The sequence below is a fragment of the Dama dama genome, chromosome 11 (assembly GCF_033118175.1).
Source record: "Dama dama isolate Ldn47 chromosome 11, ASM3311817v1, whole genome shotgun sequence".
In the NCBI taxonomy this organism is placed as follows: Eukaryota; Metazoa; Chordata; class Mammalia; order Artiodactyla; family Cervidae; genus Dama; species Dama dama.
In genome coordinates this window covers 62,552,906-62,577,907 of record NC_083691.1, presented here as the reverse complement: position 1 = coordinate 62,577,907, position 25,002 = coordinate 62,552,906, and positions in this window count along the sequence as shown.

The window sequence follows — 25,002 nt, the reverse complement described above, 5'->3', positions numbered from 1 at the left end:
GATCATTTGCTGGCAAAGTTAATGATATTTCAATGACTAATTAGATCAAGAAGATAGACAGGGACATATCTAGTTTTCACCTCCTCTCTGAACTCACAGGGAAGAAAAGCAACAAATATCTATTGGGAAGGGAACAGGGCCTTCCACACACTATTTGTATTTTGGGAGAAATTGTATTTGATTAAAATGAAGGACAATTGGGGCATTTGCATTACAAACAGGGTGACCTTTGGCAAGGTACAGAGCTCCTCGAACTTTACTGTGAAATGGGGAAAATAATATCCATCTGAATGTTTGAAAGCTTCCGGCCCAGTCCCTGGTTGCTAGCAGCTTCCCAATAACTGTTGACCTCACTGTGAGCTGTTGACTGAATTTACTGCAAAACTCAGTTTCTTTATCAGCAATATGGGTATGATAATAATGAGTTAATCCTTGCAAACTGGGCAACCTAGCTTCAAAATGGGCTCAGTAATTGTTGATCACGACAATGGAAGACAATAAAGATGATGTAGATCGCTCAGTCTATTTGGGTAAGGTTCTTTGAGAATATGTATATATATGTATGTATATGAGTGGTCTTGCTCAGCTACTTCAGTCTTTACCATCTGGGCAAGCCTCCAGGGAAGCCCATACATATATATGGTGACTAGGTGGGTAAAGAATTTGCTTGCAATCCAGGAGATGCAGGAGAAATGGGTTTGATCCCTGAGTCAAAGATCCCCTGGAGAAGAACATGACAACCCACTCCAGTATTCTTGCCTGGAGAATCCTAAGGATAGAGGAGCCTGGCAGGCTACAGTCCATGGGGCCACAAAGAGTTGGACAGGACTGAATGACCAACACACACACACACACACACACACACACACACACACAGACATATACACAAATAGGATGAAAATATTCACATTCTTGAAGCTCAACTCTAAAAGGGAGATTCATTTGGGCCTTGAGGGACCCTCTATCATTGAGAATTTCTTCATTTAAATTCAAAAGGAGCACTGATGGTAGGTAGTCCTTAATTGTATTAGCTCCTATCAGCTAACACTTTAAAAACAATGAGTGAGAAGTATCTTGAGTCTTTCTGTATTTATTTACTGGTTTAGTAGGGACAGATAGGAAATACCCTTTTTTCCCCTCCCTCTTTCTCTGCCTCTAGATAAAAAAAAAAAAAAAAAAAAAAAAAAATTATTTACAGTTCTTGTCAAACAGACACCTCCAAATCCAATTTCTCTCTTAGGATTTTAAAAAGTTGTTTCAGTATGGCCAGCAGGACTGGCTTTTGCCTCAGGCTAGACAAGCCCACCCAGGAATTGTCACGGGTTAAGCTCTGGACTGCAAACCCTTCCCAGGGAGAATTCAGAAAGGAGGGGTAAAAGTCTTGGCCTCCTTTGGAGGCTCTGAGAATTCTTCTCCTCTCACTTTGCAGGAAGCTCTGGAGAGTGTTTTGTTTCCTGCTTTACCCCTGCTCTCCCTTTCCTCACCTCCTAATGTTGCAGGAAGGGGGCCCCTTCCAGGACCCGAAACTGGGCTCTTGTCTAACACTCGGAAATGAATTGTCCGAGGAGACACATGTGCTGACAAAGCAAGAGATTTTATTGGGAGAGGGCTCCCGGGTGGAGAGCAGGAGGGTAAGGGAACCCAGGAGAACAGCTCTGTCACATGGCTTGCAGTCTCAGGTTTTATGGTGATGGGATTAGTTTCCAGGTAGTCTTTGGCCAGTCATTCTAATTCAGAGTCTTTCCTGGTGGCGCATGCATGGCTCAGCCAAGATGGATGCTAGCGAGAGGGATTCTGGGAAGTGGACGGACACGCGGTGTCTCCTTTTGACCTTTCCCGAACTCTTCCAGTTGGTGGTGGCTTATTAGTTCCATATTCCTTATCAGGATCTCCTGTCATAAAACAACTCATGCAAATGGTTACTATGGTGCCTGGCCAGGGTGGGCGGTTTCAATCAGTGTGCTTCCCCTAACACTAACAATTATACCATGTTTTAAATATTCCAAATGAAAAGGCCTTTCTCATTCCTCTTAGGGAGATAGGTTATCTTGCCTTCTTCATGCTTAGTGAACAATTTCTTTAAGTAAAATCCAAGAATCGGGAGAGATCCCTCAAACTCTAAGACTTCTAAAATAAGAAGAACCAGATGGGGTAAAAAAAAAAAAAGTAGCAAAAAAATTGTACTAGTTGGGCTTGCTAATGTCCTACATCTCCTTGTCTTGTGGCCCCTACTTTATTTTCTTTACTACTCATCCCTCTCCAAGCCTACAACCCAAAGTCAATTGAGTATGTCATTTTCATCATAGAAAAGTCCCTCTCAAACCCTGTAGTTTTGCTTCTTGACTGAAACTACTTTAGTTCAGATATGAAGACAACCATTGTAGCAGCCTCACCCCCAACCACCACCAGCATCACTCTGCTGTCCAGAGACTGCATCCTGTTAGAAGGCATTGTCCTGCGGGGGCAAACAGGTTATTTCCCTCCTGCAATCCTTCAGCAGCTCCTCACTGCCTGTACAGTTAAGCCCAAGTTCCTGAGCTCTGTATGTAGGGTACAATATAATATAGATATGGCACTATTCTGCTTCTCTTATTATGCTCATATCCTTCTTTTTCTCCATCTGTGATATTGCAATTTATAAAAAGATGCATATATTTGGTCTTTATCCCCATTTCCGGCACAGAGCTCCTAAGATCCTTGGAATTTCCTAAATGATAAGAAGGATAAAGGTGTTTTTTGATATTCATGACAAACCATACCTGAGCTGATGTTAATGTGAGGACTCCTGGAAGGACCTAAATGGGGGTCATTTGCCAAGGAGTCACAGGATTAGAAGGTTGGAACTTTTAGCCCCACCCCCCAGATCTCTGAGGTGAAGATTGAGTTCAGTCACTAATGACCAGTGATTTAATCAATCATGCCTATCATGAGAGTACCTTGGACTGCAAAGAGATCCAACCAGCCCATCCTAAAGGAGTTAGGTCCTGGGTGTTCATTGGAAGGACTGATGCTGAAGCTGAAACTCCAATACTTTGGCCACCTCATGTGAAGAGTTGACCCATTGGAAAAGACCCTGATGCTGGGAGGGATTGGGGGCAGGAGGAGAAGGGGATGACAGAGGATAAGATGGCTAGATGGCATCACCGACTCGATGGACATGAGTTTGAGTAAACTCCGGGAGTTTGTGATGGACAGGGAGGCCTGGTGTGCTGCAATTCATGGGGTCGCAAAGAGTCGGACACGACTGAGAGACTGAACTGAACTGAACTGAACTGATGTAATGAAACCTCCATAAAAACCAAAAGGTAGGGTTTTTTTTTTTTTTTTTTTTAACACTTTCAGGTTGGGGAACATGGAGATGTTGGGAGATTGGGTTGCTTGGAGAGCCTAAGGAAGCTCCATGTCCCTTTCTTCATACCTATCCTGTGCTTCTTTTCTATCTTGCTCTTTCTGAGTTATGTCATTTTCTAATAACCAGTAATCTAGTAAGTGAACTGTTTTCCTGGGTTCTGTGAGCCACTCTGACAAATTAATGGAGCTCCGGGGGAGGGGTATGGGAACCTCCAGCCTACAGCCATTTGGTTAGAAGATAGGCGACAACCTGGACTTGCAGTTTGCTTTTGAAATACATGTATGTTTTGGGGGACGGAGGTGGCAGTGAGTAGGGTGCAGTCTTGTGGGAATAACTGAGTCAAATTGTAGGACATCCAGCGATGACACAGAATTGCTTGATGCAAAAACATCACATATCTGGTGTCAGAGTGTGGTAGGGTAGTAGAGGAGAGTGATGACAAAGGAGAGACAGACAGGAATGTGTTTTTCCCTGACACCATCTTATTCCTGGCTGCTGGCATGCTCGTCTGTCTTAATGCTTCCTTCCATTAGAATTGAGGGCTGGAGGAGAAGGGGGCAACCGAAAATGAGATGGTTGGATAACATCGCTGACTCAATGGCCATGAGTTTGAGCAAACTCTGAGAGAAAGTGAACAGGGAAGCCTAACATGCTGCAGTCCATGGGGTTACAAAGAGTTGGACACAACTTAGTGACTGAATAACAAACAGGACAGCCCTTAGCCCAAGGCCTAGGCACCTGCTTGTTCATCTGTCAGAACCCACACGGCTCCGTTGGCCTCTTGCTTCTGTGTATATGCTCAGTCTCTCAGTTGTAGTGTCTCTCCGACTCTACACCCATGGGGTGTAGCCTGTCAGGCTTCTCTGCCCATGGGATTTCCCAGGCAAAAATATTGGAATGGCTTTCCATTTCTTCCTCCAGGGGATCTTCCTGACCCAGGGATTGAACCTGCATCTCCTGCTTTGGCAGGCAGATTCTTTACCACTAGCGCCACCTGGGACACTCTTACTTCTAGTTCTCACTAACTCAATTTGAGAGTTATTCTGGGCTCTTCTCTTAATTTAACACGCCACACCCAACATGTCAGGAAATGAGAACATTTCCTCCAAAACATGTCCAGAATCTGAACTCCTCTCAGCACCTGGTCTTAGGCACCATCACTTCTGACCTAGATTATTGCAAAATTTGCCTAACAAGTCTCCCCACTTCCAGATTTGTCTTCTAAAGTCTCTTTTCAGTACAATAGCCAGAGCAAAGCTTTAACAGTGTTAGATCATGCCACTGCTCTATTCCTCTCCTAAAGGGCTCTAATGGCTCCTTATCCACACTTTTGAGTGAAATCCAGAGATTTCATTAGTGGCCTCCCGCTCTCCCCTTGCTCACCCCATCACCCCAGCCACACTAACCTCCTCAATGTTACTTCAACGGCCTAATCTCTCTCCAACTACCTTAGAACTAGCCTATTGTCTGCTTCCTCCCCAATTCCATCCTTCTTCACACACACCCCAAATCTGCTTTCTTCCCTCCAGCATCTCCTTCCACTGTTTGATCTAAAGTCTCCTTCTCAATGAGCCTGGCCTGATGATCTCATTTAAAATTGCAACTCTGTTCCTGCCCCACATTCCTGATCCCCTTACCCTACTGAACCCTACTGGTGTTCCTGTTTCCATAACACTTGTGTAACTACTTGTTTTCTATACTTGCTGTTTGTTGCTATCTCCTTACCTCCCACCTTTCATGCCCTCAACCTTGGGAGACTATAAACATTTTGAGGTTGAAGATCTCTGTGTGGATCTACTGAAGGATTGTCAGAAAAGATTATCTATTCATTTATTTATCTATACATGCTTCTATGATGATTACCACATGCCAAACAACTTATTTAACCTAGTAGCACACCCATAAAAATGTTCTTTTGTTATATTCAGTATACAGGTGAGGAAACCAAGGTATGCATGCATGCTTAGTCACTTCAGTAGTGTCTGACTTTTTGCGACCTGTGGAATGTAGACCACCAGGCTCTGTCCTCGGGGATTCTCCAGGCAAGAATGCTGAATTGGGTTGCCATGCCCTCCTCCAGGGGATCATCCTTACCCGGGGATCAAACCTACATAGAGATGTATGTTTCCTGCATTGGCAGGTGGGTCCTTTACCCCTAGTGCCACCTGGGAAGCCTGGAAACCAAGCCGTGTAGAGGTAAACATTCTGTCAGGACACATAGCCAGCCAGTGGCACAGCCAGGATCCAAACACAGGCAGGCAGGCTCCTGAGTTCTTGCTCTTCACTACTGCATCATTTGGCCACTTATGATGCTATGCTGAATAAATTAATCAATGGCTGTTTTCAGACTCAGCTCCAATTCTAAACAGCTAAAGCTCTATTCACTACTCTTTTCTTTCTCAGGAAGAATTAGTTGCTCTGTCTTAGTACTTACCATATGATATTGTAATGCCCCTCCACTGTAGGCTGTAAATTCCTGGAGAGAGAGGATCTAGCTTAGAATTGATCCACTGAAGAACACCCATCAACATTTGCGGGTCCAATTGGAGTTGAAAGAGAACAGTCATGAATTGTTGGCAGAGTTGAATGTTGAAGACTACAAGGTATCCAAAATACTCCAAATGTTACTATTAGCCATTTGGAAAGATAGAATGTTACCGGTACTAAAAAAATAATCTTTCTTTGGTTGACAGACTATTTTTTAAACAGACATCCTGAACACATTTTTATCACATTTATGGTCTTGAAGTCAAGTTCATTGAAACTTGGATACACGTAAATAATGGCATTATCACTGATTAAAGAGATAAAATGGGGAAAAAAGAGTAAATCTCTCCAATAGGACACACCTTAAAACTTCTTTTTCTTTTTTGTATGTCTTTAGCCATATTAGGTATGTATTTGATATTGTAAAGAAACATAATCAGCAGGGCCTAAACATGAAATGTACCATGCTGACTCTTTTTTTTTTTTTTTCTTTCACATTTTCAGCTACCCAAGGCACTTTGCTGGGCACCGTGAGGAATACAGAGAAGGTTATGAGACTATATTTAAGCAGATAGTCCTTATGGTCCTTTAATGGGGAAGGTGGAATAATAGGCATTGAATAGAGGAAATTTTAATAATAATATCAATAACAAACTAACAATAGTTGTCATGGCAATAATAACAGTTCAAAACTCTTCTGATTTATCAGGCATTGTGCTAAAAGGATTCATACATTTTTTTCCATTTAATTTTCACAGTGATCCAACAAAGAGCCTATTAGTGTCCCCATTTTATAGAGGAAAAGACTGAGGTTCTACAGAACTTAAGCAATATAAATAGCCACACAGTTTGTGCCAGAACTGGAAATTGACCCCAAATCTATTGAACAGTAGAGTCTACATTCCAGGATTAAATCTAATAATGGAATATTCAAGAGCTGGAGGGGGAGAAGAATAGTTTCTAGGTCATCCAATATATCTAAGATCTAGGCATTGATAACAGCTATGAAGGGAATTAGTAGAAATACTCTGTGATTTTTATTATTAATTATATGTTCATGGTGGTGATAATGTTGAAATAGTAAACCAGGGTTTCTTATATATTTACCTTTATGAAGGAAAGGTGTTTAGTGTCATAGCTGTAGATTATCCTTTTAGATTCTTTTTTATTCTTTCTCTCCAGCTTTTCTTCTTTCCTTCCCTTTTGCTGTCTGATATTGATGTATCACAGTTCCATATCAGATCAAAAGCATATGGGATTTTGAACTTATTGACACTGTTCTGTTAAAAATTACATTTAGAAGCATGTTAAAAGGTCACTTCTCTGGTTACTTATTTCTTGACACTTTGCAAGCACAGACTGTAGCCTTGGTTCATTAGTCAAGGATATTAACAGCCAGGGTTCGGCTTTCTGAGGTCACATGATACAGCCCAGGCCCACACATATTTCTAAGGCTTGTTAGAGTCTTTATTCTTTAAGAATTTCCCATTAATCTCTGCCCAAGAAGTGCAATAATAGGTTAGTTAGTCATCAGATACAAATCAGAAGCATTTCTAGAAGTATCTTTAATAGGATTCATTAGTTCTGCACTTATGTTTTAAGGGAATAAAGGTGGGGGAGGCAAATGCCCCCTCTTCAACACAGAACCTTTTCCAGCTTCAAGAGCATCTCATTTGGGAACCATTGAAATTAAGACACTGAGAATGTGCCAAATGATATGCAGACGATGTGCTTTCCTGTGGAAATGAGGGCTCCTACAATCCTGATTTTTTTTTCCCCCCACATAGAGGCATCATCTTTGATCATTATCAGATTTTACAACTCATTGTTCCCTTCCAGTCCTCAGGGTGAGAGGATCACGTAAATGGACAGGCAAACACTTGGATTATAGGAAGCATCCGATATTAATAATGGCAATAAAAAATGTTTACCTACCTTGGATAGACTGTGTGTATAGATAGGATTTGTGTGTGTTTGTGCATGTGTGTGTGTACCCCCCCACTCAGAAAGGAAATATCAGAAAATCATGAAATGCATTATAGAGTTTTGTATGCAATATTAGTCCATTTCTTGGCGGAAACCCAAATCTATTGTGGCGAGAAAGTAATAGATGAACTAACTAGGGACTCAGACATACTGGCTAGTGTCCAAGAAACATTAAAAAATTGAGTACTGAACATAACAAGTAGGATGGTGCATGCAAATTTAGATGTCTTATTGAAAACAGCACATTTATTAATATATTAGACTTGTAGACGTGAGGGTATTTTAATACCTACTCAGAAATTACCCATGGGTCAGCTTCACAGAAATATCACTTGCCTAAGTGTGAGTTTACAGAAAGGGTGCCAGGGATGAGTGATCATGGCTGGACTATTCTAAAGAAAACTAGGAAATAGGCAAAATATGTTATTATCATGATCAAGGCATCATCTTTCTTCTTAATTAACTCAGTACTAATTTGTTGAATGCCTACTATGTGCCAGGCCCTATTCTAAGATGCTGGGAATATACCCATATTAAAAAAAAAAAATATATATATATATATTATCACCCAGGAACTTTTTTTAAAAGCCAGAGTTTATTAAAATAGAGTTTATATACAGTTAAATTTATCTTTTTTAAAGGTACAGTTTGATGAATTTTGATAAAAGTATACAGGCATATAAACACCATCACAACTAATGTAAAGAACATTTCTGCCTTCCCAGAAAGTTTCTTATTGATCTTTTGTAGTCAAAGTCCTGTTCTGATCCCCATCCCCAGGTAACCATTAATCTAATTTCTGACTCTCTAGTTTTACCTTTTCCAAATGATACATAAATAGAATCATACAAATTATAACCCTTTGAGTTTGGCTTCTTTCACTTAGCATGATGTTTTCAGATTTATCCTGTTTCATGTATGACAAGTGCATATCTTTTAAATTGCAGAGTAGTGTTCCATTTGTTTATATACTTATTAGTTGATAGATTTCTGTATTGTTTCCAGTTTTGATGATTTTGAGCAAAGCCACTACAACTATTTGTGTATAGGTATTGTCCATTGTGTGGGTGTATATTTTCACTTCTCTTACATAAATATCTAAGACTGTAATCACTCGGTCATATAGTAAGTGTATATATAGCTTCAAAAGAAACTGCCAAATAATTTCAAAGTGATTGTACCATATTGTTTTCCCACCACAATGTATGACACTTTTAGTTGATCAACATTCTTTTTTTTTTAATTTTGTTGTTTTCTGTCAAACCTCAACACAAATCAACCAGTAAGCACTGAGTGTCATTAGTCATTTTCAACTTAAGTCATTCTAATAGTTGGGTAATGGTATTTCATTATGGTTTATATCTGCATTTCACTAATGGGTAATCATGTTGAACTTCTTTGCACCCATTTCTCTTCAGTAAATTGTCTATTTAAATCTGTTCTCCTTTTTTGTGATATTGGTTTTTAAAGCTGTTTTGTGAATGCAAATATTCAGTTTCTTCATCTGTTAAAGGGAGAGCATGCCTAACTTGCTGTACTTTCATGAAAGTAAATGAAATATTGTACATAAAAATATTTAACATAGTTCCTAATATATTGTAGACAAATAACTATTACCCTATTACTGTTATTGTCAGACACAATCTCTATCCTAAGGTGCTTGAAGAGTGAAAGCAAAAGTGAAAGTTGCTCAGTTGTGTCTGACTCTTTGAGACCCCATGGACTATATAGTCCATGGGATTCTCCAGGCCAGAATATTGGACTGGGTGGCCTTTCCTTTCTCCAGAGCAACTTTCCAACCCAGGGATTGAACCAAGGTCTCCTGCATTGAAGGTGGATTCTTTACCAGCTGAGCTAAGATGCTTACCATCTAGTTAAGACCAATGACTTTCACTTTCTTCTAGGTAACATCCCACCTCATCCTATTCATAGTCTCACCCAATCTCATCAATATCTGATATAGGATAAAATACTACATAATAACTAACATATAGCACGTCATCATTGCTTAAAGATAGAAATGTCATCTAAAACTTGGAAGAGTGGGGCCATGTTGGTCAAATGACAGGTTGATTGGTTGACATGTTGGTGGACTTGTCTTCTGGTGCAATGACAGTTGACTAAATTGTTTGACTCTCAATTAAGTTCCGTTCACTCAGTCGTGTCTGACTCTTTGTGACCTCGTGGATTGCAGCACACCACGCCTCCTTGTCCAGCACCAACTCCTGGAGTTCACTCAAACTTATGTCCATTGTGTTGGTGATGCCATCCAACCATCTCACCCTCTGTTGTCCCCTTCTCCTCCTGCCTTCAATCTTTCCCAGAATCAGGGTCTTTTCAAATGAGTCAGTTCTTCGCATCAGGTGGCCAAAGTATTAAAGCTTCAGCTTCAGCATCAGTCCTTCTAATGAATATTCAGGACTGATTTCCTTTAGGATGAACTGGCTGGATCTCCTTACAGTCCAAGGGACTCTCAAGAGTCTTCTCCAACACCACAGTTCAAAAGCATCAATTCTTTGGCACTCAGCTTTCTTTACAGTCCAACTCTCACATCCATACATGACTACTGGAAAAACCATAGCTTTGACTAGATGGACCTTTGTTGGCAAAGTAATGTCTCTGCTTTTTAATATGCTGTCTAGGTTGATCGTAACTTTTCTTCCAAGGAGCAAGCGTCTTTTAATTTCATGGCTGCTGTCACCATCTGCAGTGATTTTGGAGCCTAACAAAATAAAGTCTGTCACTGTTTCCACTGTTTCCCCATCTATTTGCCATGAAGTGATGGGACCAGATGCCATGATCTTAGCTTTCTGAATGTTGAGTTTTAAGCCAACTTTTTCACTCTCCTCTTTCACTTTCATCAAGAGGCTCTTTAGTTCTTCACTTTCTGCCGTAAGTGTGGTGTCATCTGCATATCTGAGATTATTGATATTTCTCCAGGCAATCTTGATTCCAGTTTGTGCTTCATCCAGCCCAGCATTTCTCATGATGTACTTTGCATATAAGTTAAATAAGCAGGATGACAATATACAGCCTTGACATACTCCTTTCCCTATTTGGAAACAGTCTGTTTTTCCATGTGCAGTTCTAACTGTTGCTTCCTGATCTGCATACAGGTTTCTCAAGAGGCAGGTCAGGGGATCTGCTATTCCCATCTCTCTAAGAGTTTTCCAGACTTTGTTGTGATCCACACAGTCAAAGTCTTTGGCATAGTCAATAAAACAGAAATATATGTTTTTCTGGAACTCTCTTGCTTTTTTGATGATCCAGCAGATATTGGCAATTTGTTCTCTGGTTCTTTTGCCTTTTCTAAATCCAACTTGAACAACTGGAAGTTCTCGGTTCACATACTATTGAAGCCTGGCTTGGAGGATTTTGAGCGTTATTTTACTAGCATGTGAGATGAGTGGAATTGTGTGGAACTTTGATCATTTTTTGGCATTGCCTTTCTTTGGGACTGGAATGAAAACTGACTTTTTCCAGTTCTGTAGGCACTGCTGAGTTTTCCAAATTTGCTGGCATATTGAGTGCAACACTTTCACAACATCATCTTTCAGGATTTGAAATAGCTCAACTGGAATTCCATCACCTGCACTAGCTTTGTTCGTAGTGATGCTTCCTAAGGCTCACATGGCTTCGCATTCCAGGATGTCTGGCTCTAGGTTGGTGATCACCCCATAGTGATTATCTGGGTCATGAGGATCTTTTTTGTACAGTTCTTCTGTGTATTCTTGCTGCCTCTTCTTAAATATTTTCTGCTTCTGTTAGGTCCATACCATTTCTATTCTTTATTGTGCCCACCTTTGCATAAAATATTCCCTTGGTATCTCTAGAAGAGATCTTTAGTCTTTCCCATTCTATTGTTTCCCTCTATTTCTTTCTATTGATTGCTAAGGAAGGCTTTCTTATCTCTCCTTGATGTTCTTTGGAACTCTGCATTCAAATGGGTATATCTTTCCTTTTCTTCTTTGCCTTTCACTTCTCTTCTACTCACAGCTATTTGTAAGGCCTCCTCAGACAGTCATTTTTGACTCTCAACCCTACAGAAGCAATTGCCTTTAAAGGCCGCATGCTGAGAAGGCAGAGCCCAATGCTTTTCTAGGCTTCTTGAGGAGGGCCACGGAGACTAAGGCAAGGTAATTTCATTTCTCTGAAATTTATAAGACTAGGATGAAAATGGAAGCCCTATTCACCACTAAATAGGGGGAGAATGTTTCATTCCTTTAGTGATTAGCAGATGTAAATTATAAAAATAAGGTAATGCCATTTTAAAACTATTAGGCAAAAGCTGAAATTCTAATAACATCAAGGATCTTGACCACGTAAGAATAGGATTAAAACCATTTTGAGAGAAATTTGGCAATAATGAGAGACATTGAAGATGTTCATTTCCCATCACCCAGCAATGTGACTTCTATTTGTCTGTGTGTGTCACTCAGTCATGTTGGACTCTTTGCGACCCCATGGCCTGTAGCCCACCAGGCTCTTCTGTCCATGGAATTTCCCAGGCAAGAATACTGGAGTGGGTTGCTAGTCCATTCTCCAGGGATTTTTTCCCAAGCCAGGGATTCAACCTAGATCTCCTGCATTGCAGGCAGATTCTTTAGCATCTAAGCCACCATGGTGGTCACTGTGTGTTTACTCTAGAGAAATATTCTCATACTATAAGGAGAAATGTTCAACAGTGTTCATTGCAGTGTTATTAACATGCAAAATTATTCACTTTTTTTTTTACTCCTAATCTATATCTATATAAGCAACCTCTAATCTCTAATTAGACCTTTAGCTCTTCCTTTTGCTAGGAATTACTAGCAAAAAAACTTTTTACAGAAAATATGACACAGTGCTGTGATGAACTGGTATTCTTGTCTGTTATATGTTGGGAGTGTTGGAATCACACAGAGGTATTTCTACTACCTGAGTAAATTCAGGAAGGTGCACAAGACAATCTGCACTCTACAGGTAAATATGAAAAGAGCCTGCAGAAAGACTTTAAGGAGCAAATTGGGAAATTTAGATAATTTCTTGCTGAAGTGCTTAATATCTGGTAATATGAGTACTTGAAATGTCTTTGAGATGCCAGTTGGGAGAGGAAAAAATTTCATTTTCTAAAGTAAAACCTTGATTCACTAGAGTCCTCAAATGGGAAGTCTGCACCCTCTGGTTTCTTCTCAGAAAGGGGGAAATAATCATACCATAAGTTCATATTAAGTACAATTTAAAATATAAATTAAAATACCTCCATAAACATCTTCTGCACCTTTTATACTTCCACAAGGAGTATTAGATGATTATTGATATTTAGTGATTTAAGAGTAAGCTTGAGGTCTTAGAAGTACCTTAAAGATAAAAAAAAGATTTGGTTTTGCTCAAAGTACTGTCTAATGATGAAGGGGAATCAAGCTTTTGAAAAAATGATTTTAAACAATTCTAGATTTGGGAGTATAAGTTAAGTTACTAAGAAAATGTATGTGTTTAACTCATATCCATTTAGCAGAACTTCAAAAATTTAATTTTTTTAAAAATGTGCACCGAAGACAAGGTTATCAAACTAATGCTACACATGTTAGGACAAAAATACACTGAAATATTGTTACCAAAAAGAGGGAAATGAACATATTGCTTCACTCAATAATTCTACTCCTATGGCAAAAAATGGGCAAGATGTATTCTTCAAAGATGTTTATTGCAATTTTACATTAAATATCAAAACATTATAGAGAGTGTGTGCGTGCATGCATGTGTGTGTGTGCATGTGTGTGTGTGTGCATGTGTGCACGTGCTCAGTCATGTCTGACTCTTTGCGACTCCATGGACTGTAGCTTGTCAGGCTCCTCTGTTCATGGGATTTCCTAGGCAAGAAAACCAGCATGGGTTGCCATTTCCTCCTCCAAGGGATCTTCCCAACCCAGGGACCAAAACCTCATCTTCTGTGTCTCTTACATTGGCAGGCAGATTCTTTACCACTGTGCCACCTGGGAAGCCCTAAAAAGAATATAGTATCTACAAAATGGAGCTGATTGAGTTACTGCCAATCCAATTATTTGAATACTCAGCTCCTATTTAATATGACAGATTGGAAACAATGTATCAACAAAAATGAAAAGCATACTATATATAAAAATACTATTTCTATACTATGATCATACTTATGCCAAATTTATGAGTTTCTATGGACGGGAATTTGAAGGAAGATGGCAAATAGCATTTGTTTTGTTGACATTTGTGGGTCATACATGAAATTTTTAACAGTTTATTACTTTCACTTTTATCCTGTTATTTTAAAAGAGAGACACTTAACACTTCATTCCTTAAGTATACTGATTTATTTAGAGCTATGCCTCACTCCTGTAGACAATGGTTAACATTGACATGAATTTTCTGAAGACATTTAAATGAAAAGAAATCCACATTCTTTGCAAAGTAGCAACAGTTTTCCAACATAAATCACATCTCTTTTTTTCCCAAAAAGAAGGAATATTTTCCTTCTTTTCCTCTGGGCTCCAGAAGAAGGGATCACCTACATAGGAAGTGTCTGCAGTAACTTATTCCCCTACTGCTTCAGCTAAGCTTTCCCTGAGTTTGTATAATCAGAACACCCTTAAAAAACCAAATAAATAAAAATCAGCAAAAGTGGACTTCCGAGCTGGAAGAGTTTTCTTAAGCTCTCATGGCTCTAATTGTTACATGCAAATTGTTCAATAAATAACATTGGCCATAAAAAGAAAAGATATTAATTAAGAAAAGGATTTAGGCTGACTCAGTCTCATACATGAGACAAAAGGTTAAGTAAATGCCAAGGCCGCTGTGCCTCTTCAAACAATGAATATTAGTTTTAGAATCATTAATGTCTGCTTAGAAAACAGAGTCATATTGGAGACTTGTATGCCAAAATAACCAAGGCTGGAGCTGTTTCTTTTCAATATGAAGCAAAATTATTCTACAATTGAGGGCTAAATGTATGCAATTAAGAGTGCTAGGTAAGACAACAGGGACCGGCATTTTTAATATGTAGCCAAATTGAGATCATGTTTTTCCCTGAGTATTGTAACTTCAGCCATTAATATGTATCAGTAAGGTTGTCTGGATTGACTTTGGTGAGGAAAAGCAGGGTTGACTGGTTGTGGGAAGCCATTCCAATCTCTGAAGTGGTTGCATTGCAGCACAGTCCCAGAGCAGGTCGTTAAGGGACAGCAGTAAGGACTTGGTTGGACTAGCTGTCTGCGCATGGCTATGCATGCTTCCTCTAAGAGCACAAATATGTAGGCATCTTCAGAGCAAGATATTTTGCAGATTCACCTCAATATCCCCAAATGGTTGAGCCTTTGATAGTTCCTGTGACAATCTGAAAATTCTGCAAGTTAACTTTATTTTGCAGTGAATTTTTTTTTTTTAAACTAGGGCTATTCTTTAACCACTTTCTACCGTCTTGCCAGGTAGGTACTTTTGTTGAAATTAAAGTGAGTGGGAAGGAGAGCTTTTAGCACCCATTGTTTTGGTGTAGAGTTTATAAATAAAACTTATATTTCTATTTTTATTGTTTTCCATACACCTTGTGGATTCCAATGCCTCTGTTAAGCCAAAAGTCTCTTAATATTAATACTTCCAAACACAGGCATAAATTATTAATATTTACACATCTTGGGAAGTGAAGTATGACAATTCAAATTCTAAAATTTAGAGGGATTTTTCTGTGGTAATTTATTTTATAATTATTGCTAAGGTTGATTTGTATGGAAAATATATTTAGTATGTAATGTAAAGATTACCCTTAAATTCCTGCCATGTGAAATATGTGTGGTATTGAAAATAATTGGGCTTCAACAAATGCCTTTTGCCTCAACTCCTATTTTGCTGAATGTCTAAACATAGGTATTTTTTTTTTTTTTCTTTTTTAATAAAACATAGGTATTTAAAACACAGTTCCATCCATTCTATCTCATGCATATATCTTTGTGATTTTGGCTTCAGAAATCAGATTTTTGTTTAGCTAAACTTGGAAAATAAAATCCTGTAATTCCAGTCTGATCCCAAAATGGATCCTGAAGTACACTTTGAGTTTGGATGATTTCTGGGGCAACAAATCTGGATGGAATGTGATGTGAAAGGTGAAGCAGGGGTATTGGTTAGGTGTCAGCTCCCCACCTGTTTGATAGAGCAAATTCAGTAAGTAATTTTACCAGGTCCTGCCCTTGTTTCTTCACTTTGAAAATTAGATAATACAACCTGCCTTCATTCTACCCTGCTAGTACTTTTCTCAGCTCACAGGAATATATTATGAGATTGAAGAAAATGTATAAGGAAACAGAGCAACAGTAAAAGAGTCAGTTGGTAGAGATAAAATAATTTAATGTGAGGTGGTGTAAACATCTTTAAAGTATGATAAAATTTCAGAGCATTGTTAGTTTTTATTCTCTAAATAGACAATCATGAATTTGATAGAGGCTATTTCTTTTTCTCATTATAAAGCTCTCACTGAATGCTTAACTCAATTACTATAATTTCAAATACAAGAAACATATATATAAAACATTATGTATACAGTGCATATGTATGTTACATATGTGTGTATTATATATGTAATATGTATGCATATGAATATTCAGTGTGTATATATATACACTTTAGATATGTGTGTTTATTTATATATATGCATATGTGTATGTATGTGTGTGCACTTATACAAATAACTACACACATGGATAGAAAGTGAAGTCCCATGCTGTGTATATGTATGAATGCATGTGCGTATGTTTGTGTGTGTGTGTGTACACATTGCAGACACTATAGGACTAATGAGAAGATTCTTTTCTTTGAAGATGTCTCCAGAGGTAGCTGGCAAACCAAGAATCTCTGTCATGGACAGGACAGCCCAACACCAAGATTTTTTTCTTAAACTCCTCTGGGTTGAAATTCAAAACAAATTGTGCCTGTACTGAATTATCTTTGCAAAAACTGCAGCAGGGAGGTAGACCTGGCTTTGGAGGTGATAGATGGTGGGAATCTTGCATCTGATATTGACCTTGCTCATCAGGTCCTGAGCCCTTGATAGAGACAAGGGTGTAAAAAGTGAAGTCTCCTGTCGGTTTTCCTCTATGCTGTAAGGTGTGAGAGGCTTTATGTGAATATGGCTGAATAAACAGAAAGGTAACATAACAGGATGGGTGAAGGGAGTGACACAGAATCGGAATAAGCAAGTGAAGTGCAGAGAGGAAAAAATAAAAATGAAGATCGTACGTATGTAGACTGAGATAAACAACAGAAGCACAGAAGGTGACAGATGCAGAGGCAGAAACAAACAAACAAAACTAGGGACCCCAATTAAGGAGACAAATGGGATAAAGCATAAAAATATAGAAAAAGTGGGAACTGAGCCAAAGTTAGAGACTGTGAACTAGGGTGGGGAAGGGAAATACAGAAAGCCAGGAGTGACTGGCTTAAGGTAAGATAAGCATATAGAAACCATAGCAAGTGAGAAAGTAATAAAGACAAAGGGAGCTCTGAGAGTGGACTGGAGAGTCTGGAGTATCTGCAAAGTCATACACAAAGGCACAGAGGCATAGTGAAAGGAGGGGAAAGAGAAGCGACCTGAAGAATAAGACATTCTATTTTTAAAACACAGGCAAAATAATTGTATTAGAAGCCCCCTTTCCCAGGAAAGCACAGGTGTCCAGAATGGGGTGGAGGCGAGGGGAACAAAATTATGGATGTCATATTTCCCTCTCTTTAGGAGAAGTGAAAAACACTTAAACATTAAATACCTGTGTAATACACAGGAATCAAGTATTGAGCAGAAGTACTAAACATGTGGTAGGGACGGTTAGTGTTACAGGAGTCTGGAAGCAAAGAAGGCCGAGAAACACTGGTAAAATTTTGATTTAGAAAGACTTAAACCAGGGCTCAAAGGAGAAGCAATTTTCCACAGTAGTTGAGAACTGTAGAGATGGCTGTCTATTCTTGTTCCCTCTAAACCTATAGGTAGATTTGACCTTAGTTAGGGAAGTTTGGGGGCTCTGACCACCATCACATATAATGCCTTACATTGCTCTTCTTGGACCTGGGCCAACATGAGAAGATGCCACTTCAACCCCAAATGTGTCCCTTTTAGCATTAAGGGCAATAATGTTACTTCCTTCATCTGGTTAATCCATCCTGTTCTACACTAAAACATCTTCATCCATAAATCATCTATATATTCTTCTAGGCCTAAGCCAAACAACATCTGCTGCTCCTCTAACTAAATGAAATTAAAGTGTCGCAGTTAAAGTTTCTGGGGCCACCACCTGAATATGGAAGACCACAAATAGTTGCTAGTTTCCAATTCTCTGGAAGATACAGAGGGTTGGACCACTAAGTCTTTGTTTCATCTTTCTCCAATTTGAAAAAGGTTGGAAAACTAAAACTATGTCCCCAGTTTACCTTGCAGTTAGAATTCAACATAAATTAAATGCAGTCAAATCTATGAGATTTAGGAGGGTAGAGGTGAAGCCATGAAAACACTAGGCATTGCTTGTCCATTTTCCAGTTTTCCTGAATATGTTGACAGGCATTGAGGTGTTTACAGTGGTGCCTCCTTGACCCCAGTTCCTTTCTTAGCTCTACAGGCAGCTTTAGAGGGTATAACTGCTCTACAGAACCCAAGTCATTCTCAGAAATATCCTGAAAGCTCAGTGTAGAACCTAGCTTTGACTCTTCTACTATATTTTAAGAACTCAGTTTCCTGTATTAAATTCTGCTTAAATTAATTTGATTATCTTCTCTTTCCTTGCTGATAAAATAAATTCTGATACAAACAGCTATAGAAGTTTAGAAACTCACTTGTAAGCTGGTGATAATATACTGCTCTACACCATAGTTAATTACACATGGCTACGTGTGTTCTCTTGCCTATGGTGCTATACATCATGCCATATAGGACAGAACCAAAAGTACAAGGCAGGATAGCCACAAAAATGGATTAAATGACTGCATTCAGTTTCCCAAATAGGGTCCCAGGCAACATGAAAATTACCTAAACTCTTTAGTTCTTGTCCCTCTCCTGGATCACTCGTTCTCTACTCTTCAACCAATAATTTGATAGGGGAACTAAATATACTGACACATCATACCATTTCCAATCTGCTTTTTAAAGTTTGGGTGGGGTTGAGGGAGGAGAAGCCTTGGTTTGTGTGTGTTTATGGGTTTTCTATTACCCTGAGATCTTCATTCCAATGACCACAGTTACCTGAAAATGGGATTTCATATATCAGTTTGCTGGGGGAGAAGCCTTTATGGTGATATGAAATAGGTAAGCAAGAATCAGGCTGATAATTTGATAGTAGTGCCTACACTTGAAGTAATAAGATGATGCCAAAGGATTTTATTATTGTTGGCCATTTCTGCAAATCTCATCATAATTTCTATAATTAAACATGTTTGTAGTTAAAATATAAGACAGTTAATAGGAGATCATAAGCTTGAATTTTGTAAGCTGCTTCTACCCACAAGCCTTGGGAGTTTTGAGACATTTTAGCTATTTTGTGATGCAGTTATTATCCTCTTCAGGCTTCAACTCACAAATATCGGGTTCATTTTTGGTTTTTTTACCCAATTTGCAAATTATCTAGCTCTTAATCATTATCAATTAGCAAAGAAAGCAGCTAAATATTTTTGTTAGTATTAATTTCCTTTCCCTGTATTACACAATCCTAATCCATTCCAAGTACTTGCCTAAGAAATGTAAAAATAATGAACACTGAGAAAGTAAAAAACAAAACAAAAAACCACGGATATTGATTCATTGTTGGAGACCAGCCCTAATCTAAAACAAAAACAGGACACATCATAGTGTATAAAAATGCCACTCCTCGGTCTTATATATGATTTTTGAAATGTATGACTAAGAAATATTTTTCAGACCCTTCCATTCCACTGCCTCCCACTTAGTCCCACTCTGCAGAAGTCCACATGTCATTATGTTCCAACATTTAAACAGCTGTCTGGCAAAGACATATTTGGCTTTCCCCCAAATGCCCATATGTCCATGTCATGCAGATGCAGATGTTACTGGAAGAAGGTGTGTCATGCATTAAATGCCTGGATGGTCTAAGTATGTGGACATGTGCTCTTGATGGCACTGTTACTTAACTGGGTTCTTCTTTAGCTCAGACCTAATTTCCAGTCCTGTCCTTTAGTGAGGGTAGTACTGAAATGCACAAGTGTCACCTCCATTCATTCAGTGAGAAGCTACCATATTTATAATTATGGAAAAGTAAACTATCAGGAGGAAGCAACCGTCTCCAGTTGCCTTGTGTTTCCCTCAGAAAGGGGCTGAGCCCGTAGAAAGGAAGCCAGACTTTTAACCAAGAGGGTCCTACACCCTACACGGTGAAATGAAATACACATTTCACTCCTTAATTCATTCTTTTACTTTCTGTGTGCTAAACACGAGGATTATTGACATGAAGAAGTATGATCCCAGCCTTCAAGAGCTCACAGTCTCCTGAGGGAAACAAACACATCAAGATATCTGCCCTGCTCAGGGGTACTTCCGGCCTCACAGGCACCCGCAGTGCACTCTGGGAGGATCGAGCAGGTGCAACCGGAAGAGAAGCCTTGAACATGTTCTCAGTAAATACGTGAACTTCTCTCAAAATGTGTTGCAGTGGCAGTGGAGGACAAGTTGATGTCATTATATTCCTTTTAGAGAGGGGAGGAAAAAAAAAAAAAAAACTGGAAGTAAACTTTTCCACAGCCATCATACAGAGCTGAGATTAGAACCGTTTCTGAAGGCACAGTGACTCAGCCCAACAAAATAGATGTGCTGTTCCAAGCATTGCTTGGCAAAACGCCCTCCTTGCCATGAGTAGAAAAGATGCTACATCTTGTTTCATATTCAGAATATGTTATATAACCCAGTTGGAATTCACTGAAACTATGTTCTCATTTCATTCCAGACCCTTTAGGGGCACCTGGAAATGAACTGTGGGCAACAGACCACCTGTTTCTGTATTTATAGTTTCTTTTCCAAAGGCATTTCTTCCTCTTAACACCCCTCTTTGTGTTAAGGTAGATACCATTTCCTGTCATGCAAAAGCAAAAGGTTAGAATCAACTGTGAGTCTTTTCTTTATTCCTCCTACTCCTATCTACTCATAACCTAAGGTTTACTCATTCTTTCTGAGTGTCACACACCCAGAAATACACTTATCCTCTTTGCTATCCCCTGCCCCACCATTCACATAACATGACACACCACCTCCTAATTCTGCCCATGGCACCCTTCCTACCTGCCCATCAGCTGTCCTGATTTACACTGTCTGATTTGTCTTCCTACATTTCTCCTGTCATCAATGAATCATCAACCTCATGCCAAAACCTTAAACACTCTCTTCGTACAAGAAATACTCTTAGCCCAATCCCTATCCGCTTTCAGGACTCATGTTCATTGGTCTCCTTCTCAATTCCTGACCCAGTCATTTTCTCGTTCTTGTCCATTCACCGGGAGTTCCGAGTTCCGTTGTGGATCATGCCACTGGCCTTTCCTGGATTACTTTACATATGTGTGTGTGTGCTCAGTCATATCAGTTGTGTCTGACTCTGTGATTCTATGGACTGTAGCCCGCCGGTCTCCTCAGTCCGTGGAATTCTCCAGGCAAGAATACTGGGGTGGGTTGTCATGCCTTTCTCCAGGGGACCATCCAGACCCAGAGATTGAACCAGTATATCTTGCATTACTGGCAGATCCTTTACAGTCTGAGCCACCAGGGAAGCCCTGGATTACTTTATATCTACTACAAAATCCCACTCTTTGACTCTGCCTCAGCCTCTGGAAATCTTTCCTGATTGCTAATTACATTTTCCTACTACTGTGAGCTCTCAAATGCCTTATAAGCCATACCCTTAATGTGGACTTCACCTTAGCAAGCTTGATTGGGAAATGCTGTCTCATTACACCTATGCATCAGACATTCCTGCTGCTGCTGCTGCTGCGGCTAAGTCACTTCAGTCGTGTCCGACTCTGTGCGACCCATAGATGGCAGCCCACCAGGCTCCCCTGTCCCTGGGATTCTCCAGGCAAGAACACTGGAGTGGGTTGCCATTTCCTTCTCCAATGCATGAAAGTGAAAAGTGAAAGTGAAGTCACTCAGTCGTGTCTGACTCTTAACGACCCCATGGACTGCAGCCCACAAGGCTCCTCCATCCATGGGATTTTCCAGGCAAGAGTACTAGAGTGGGGTGCCATTGCCTTCTCCATCAGACATTCCTACTGAGGGCTTAATGTATGCAAGTCATTGTGACAAATGTCTTCCTTATTTCATCTTAATAAAATCTTGCAAATGTCTCATCAATAAGATAATAAATAAATAAATCCCTGTAGGACTTAGAGCCACACAGCTAGCTAGCATTCTATCTGGACTGGGAGCTCAGGTCTGTCAGACTGTAGGTCCATACAGTTTCCCTTGTGATCTTATACAAAAAGTTCTTTGATTTAAAAAAAAAAATAAATACTATGCCTAGGATCTCTTTAGAACTCACTAGCCATTGAAAGTGAAAGTGAAAGTGAAAGTCACTCAGTCATGAACAACTCTTTGTGACCCCATGGACTATACAGTCCATGGAATTCTCCAGGCCAGAATACTGGAGTGGGTAGTCTTTCCCTTCTCCAGGGGATCTTCCCAACCCAGGGATCGAACCCAGGTCTCTCCCACTGCGGGTGGATTCTTTACCAGCTGAACCACAGGAAAGCCCAAGAGTACTGGAGTAGGTAGCCTATCCCTTCTCCAGGGGATCTTCCCAACCCAGGAATTGAACCAGGGCCTCCTGCATTGCAGGCAGATTCTTTACCAACTGAACTATCAGGGAAGCCCATTAATATAAGACAAATCCATAATGGATATATATTACTTAATTGTTTCACTTTAAGGGTGTTCTGTAACCTCAATTTTGAGAAAGAATAACTGGAGTTTAAGCCAACTATAGGCTTTATAGGATCAGGCTTCCTTGGTGGCTCAGCTGGTAAAGAATCCGCCTGCAATGCAGGAGACCTGGGTTTGATCCCTAGGTTGGGAAGATACCCTAGAGAAGGGAACAGCTACCAACTCTAGTATTTTGGCCTGGAAAATTCCATGGACTCTACAGTCCATGAGGTCGTGGAGTTGGACACGACTGAGCAACTTTCACCTTCACTATACAGGCTCTAAATGTCTAGTTACATTTCGAGTCTCAAGAAGTATACACCTGAATCCAACCCCAATAGAAGTGTATGACTGCAGATTTGGCCACTGTTGGGAGAGGGAAGATCTTAAAAATCACTCCTGTAAGTGAGTAAACAGAAGGTTGAATGTGTCTCCTAGACCTTTCCTCCTTGCCATTAGATTTGAGGTTATGATGTTTAAACATATCCTTCAGTTTATGCTTTGACATAGAGGATAATGACGTCAAATTTGTGAATTTATATAGAACTGCTCTTTGTAAACTGGTCCTCTGGGAAAACCTTCTGTCATTTATCTCCAATGCAATTAGGCCATCCCAAGTGGCCCCAATGAGAAGTGGTGACCAGTTATATTGTCATTGTGCTAGAGAGAGCGGAAAATCCATCTTGAGACAAATCTCCTTCGTATGTAGAAAATTCTTCATTATACCAGATCAGAAATAGGAGCATCAAGCATCTGAGGTTCCTCAAAACACTGAGGAGAGATATGACTTGCTTTGAGTTCAAAAAGTTGGTATCTGCATAGCCAGTGATTAAGGAAATTTTTTGTAAAACTCAGAGGTTCTGTGAAGATTTTGGCTACTAAGAATATCAGTCTCTTCGAGGAAAAATAACTAGAGTTAGGTTAAAGAATAATATTTGCATCTTCACTGTGGGTGCATGAAGCTATACACCACTAGAGTTAGCTAATATTATGCAGGCTTTGAAAAGAGACGTTTTGTGACTAGGACAACCTAGGGAGAATAAAAAGTCTGATTTGATGAGAAGCCTCTGGTAAAATTAGAACCTGTTTCTATGCTTATTTCATAGAAAATAGAAAGTAATGAAAATTGAAAGAGTGGCAGAGGAATCTTGCAAAAATCTTGACAAGATGGCAATCTAGAATTCAATAGAGCTGATTTTGTCTTTCTCTATGGTTTCATCAATTTTTTCTCATCCTTCCCATTTCTTTTTCTTTCTTTCTCTCTCAAATAGAGACACATTTCTCAGTATATTCATTTTATGCATAAAAACAATATTTTCAGAGTGTGTATAAGCTTTTAAAGAAGAGACTCTTGCATTGAACAACAGGGAGACTATGCTCATCAACAACCCCTCAACAAACATTTATATTCTGGTGTGAACTCTTAACTAAAGGAGAAGAGTAAGGTTCTATAGAGAGGGAAAGTGGTTGATTATAGGCAAGATTCAAGGACTAGGCTGTCAGATGGCACTTGTCTGGATATCATGATTTAGAAATGGTTTGTTATATCAAGAGCCAGTTAAAACACCTGGACACCAGCATTTTTACATGGGGGGTAAAACAGAAGCTGAAACCAGAGCACAAAGCATGACTGAAGTGTGTTACCCACAGAGGACAGTTAATATCAATGTCAGGAGACATGGAATTAACCAATTTGAATCAGCACAGCATTCATTAATTGCCTCGATCTAACGGGTGCCGTACTCTGCTTCACAGGCTTCAGAGTGTAAATACAGACAGGATCAGATTCAGTAGACCAAGGCAGTCAAAGTTGGGGTTCAAAAGAAGAAATCAAGAGAGGAAAGTGAAGTCTTAATCCCAGGTCCTTCAGAAAAACACTTGTAAATTGCTATTGAATCAACCACAATATGAAGTGGTCTGCTTATTTCAGAGGACCAGTGTTTGATCCCTGGGCATGTTTGGGACAGGCCAGGGGTTCAGTCTGATTCTGCAAGCTAGGAGCAACTCAGGTCAGTGAGGACCTTTTCTCTTGCTGCCCAGTTTAACATAAGAGAAGAAATAGTATCATGGAAGTGGGTGGGACTTCTCATAGAGGTGTTGTAAGTGGTAGTGGTAATTATACACATGAAGCATGGAGTACACTTCCTGGTGAATAATAAAGTACTCAGATATTCTGAATATGTGTCGCTGTCAAAGGACAATCTGCTTTACGTTAATCCCTTGGGCCCCTATTTTAGTCTCCATCCCTAATTCTTCTTCATTGTGCCCTTATGCTATATGG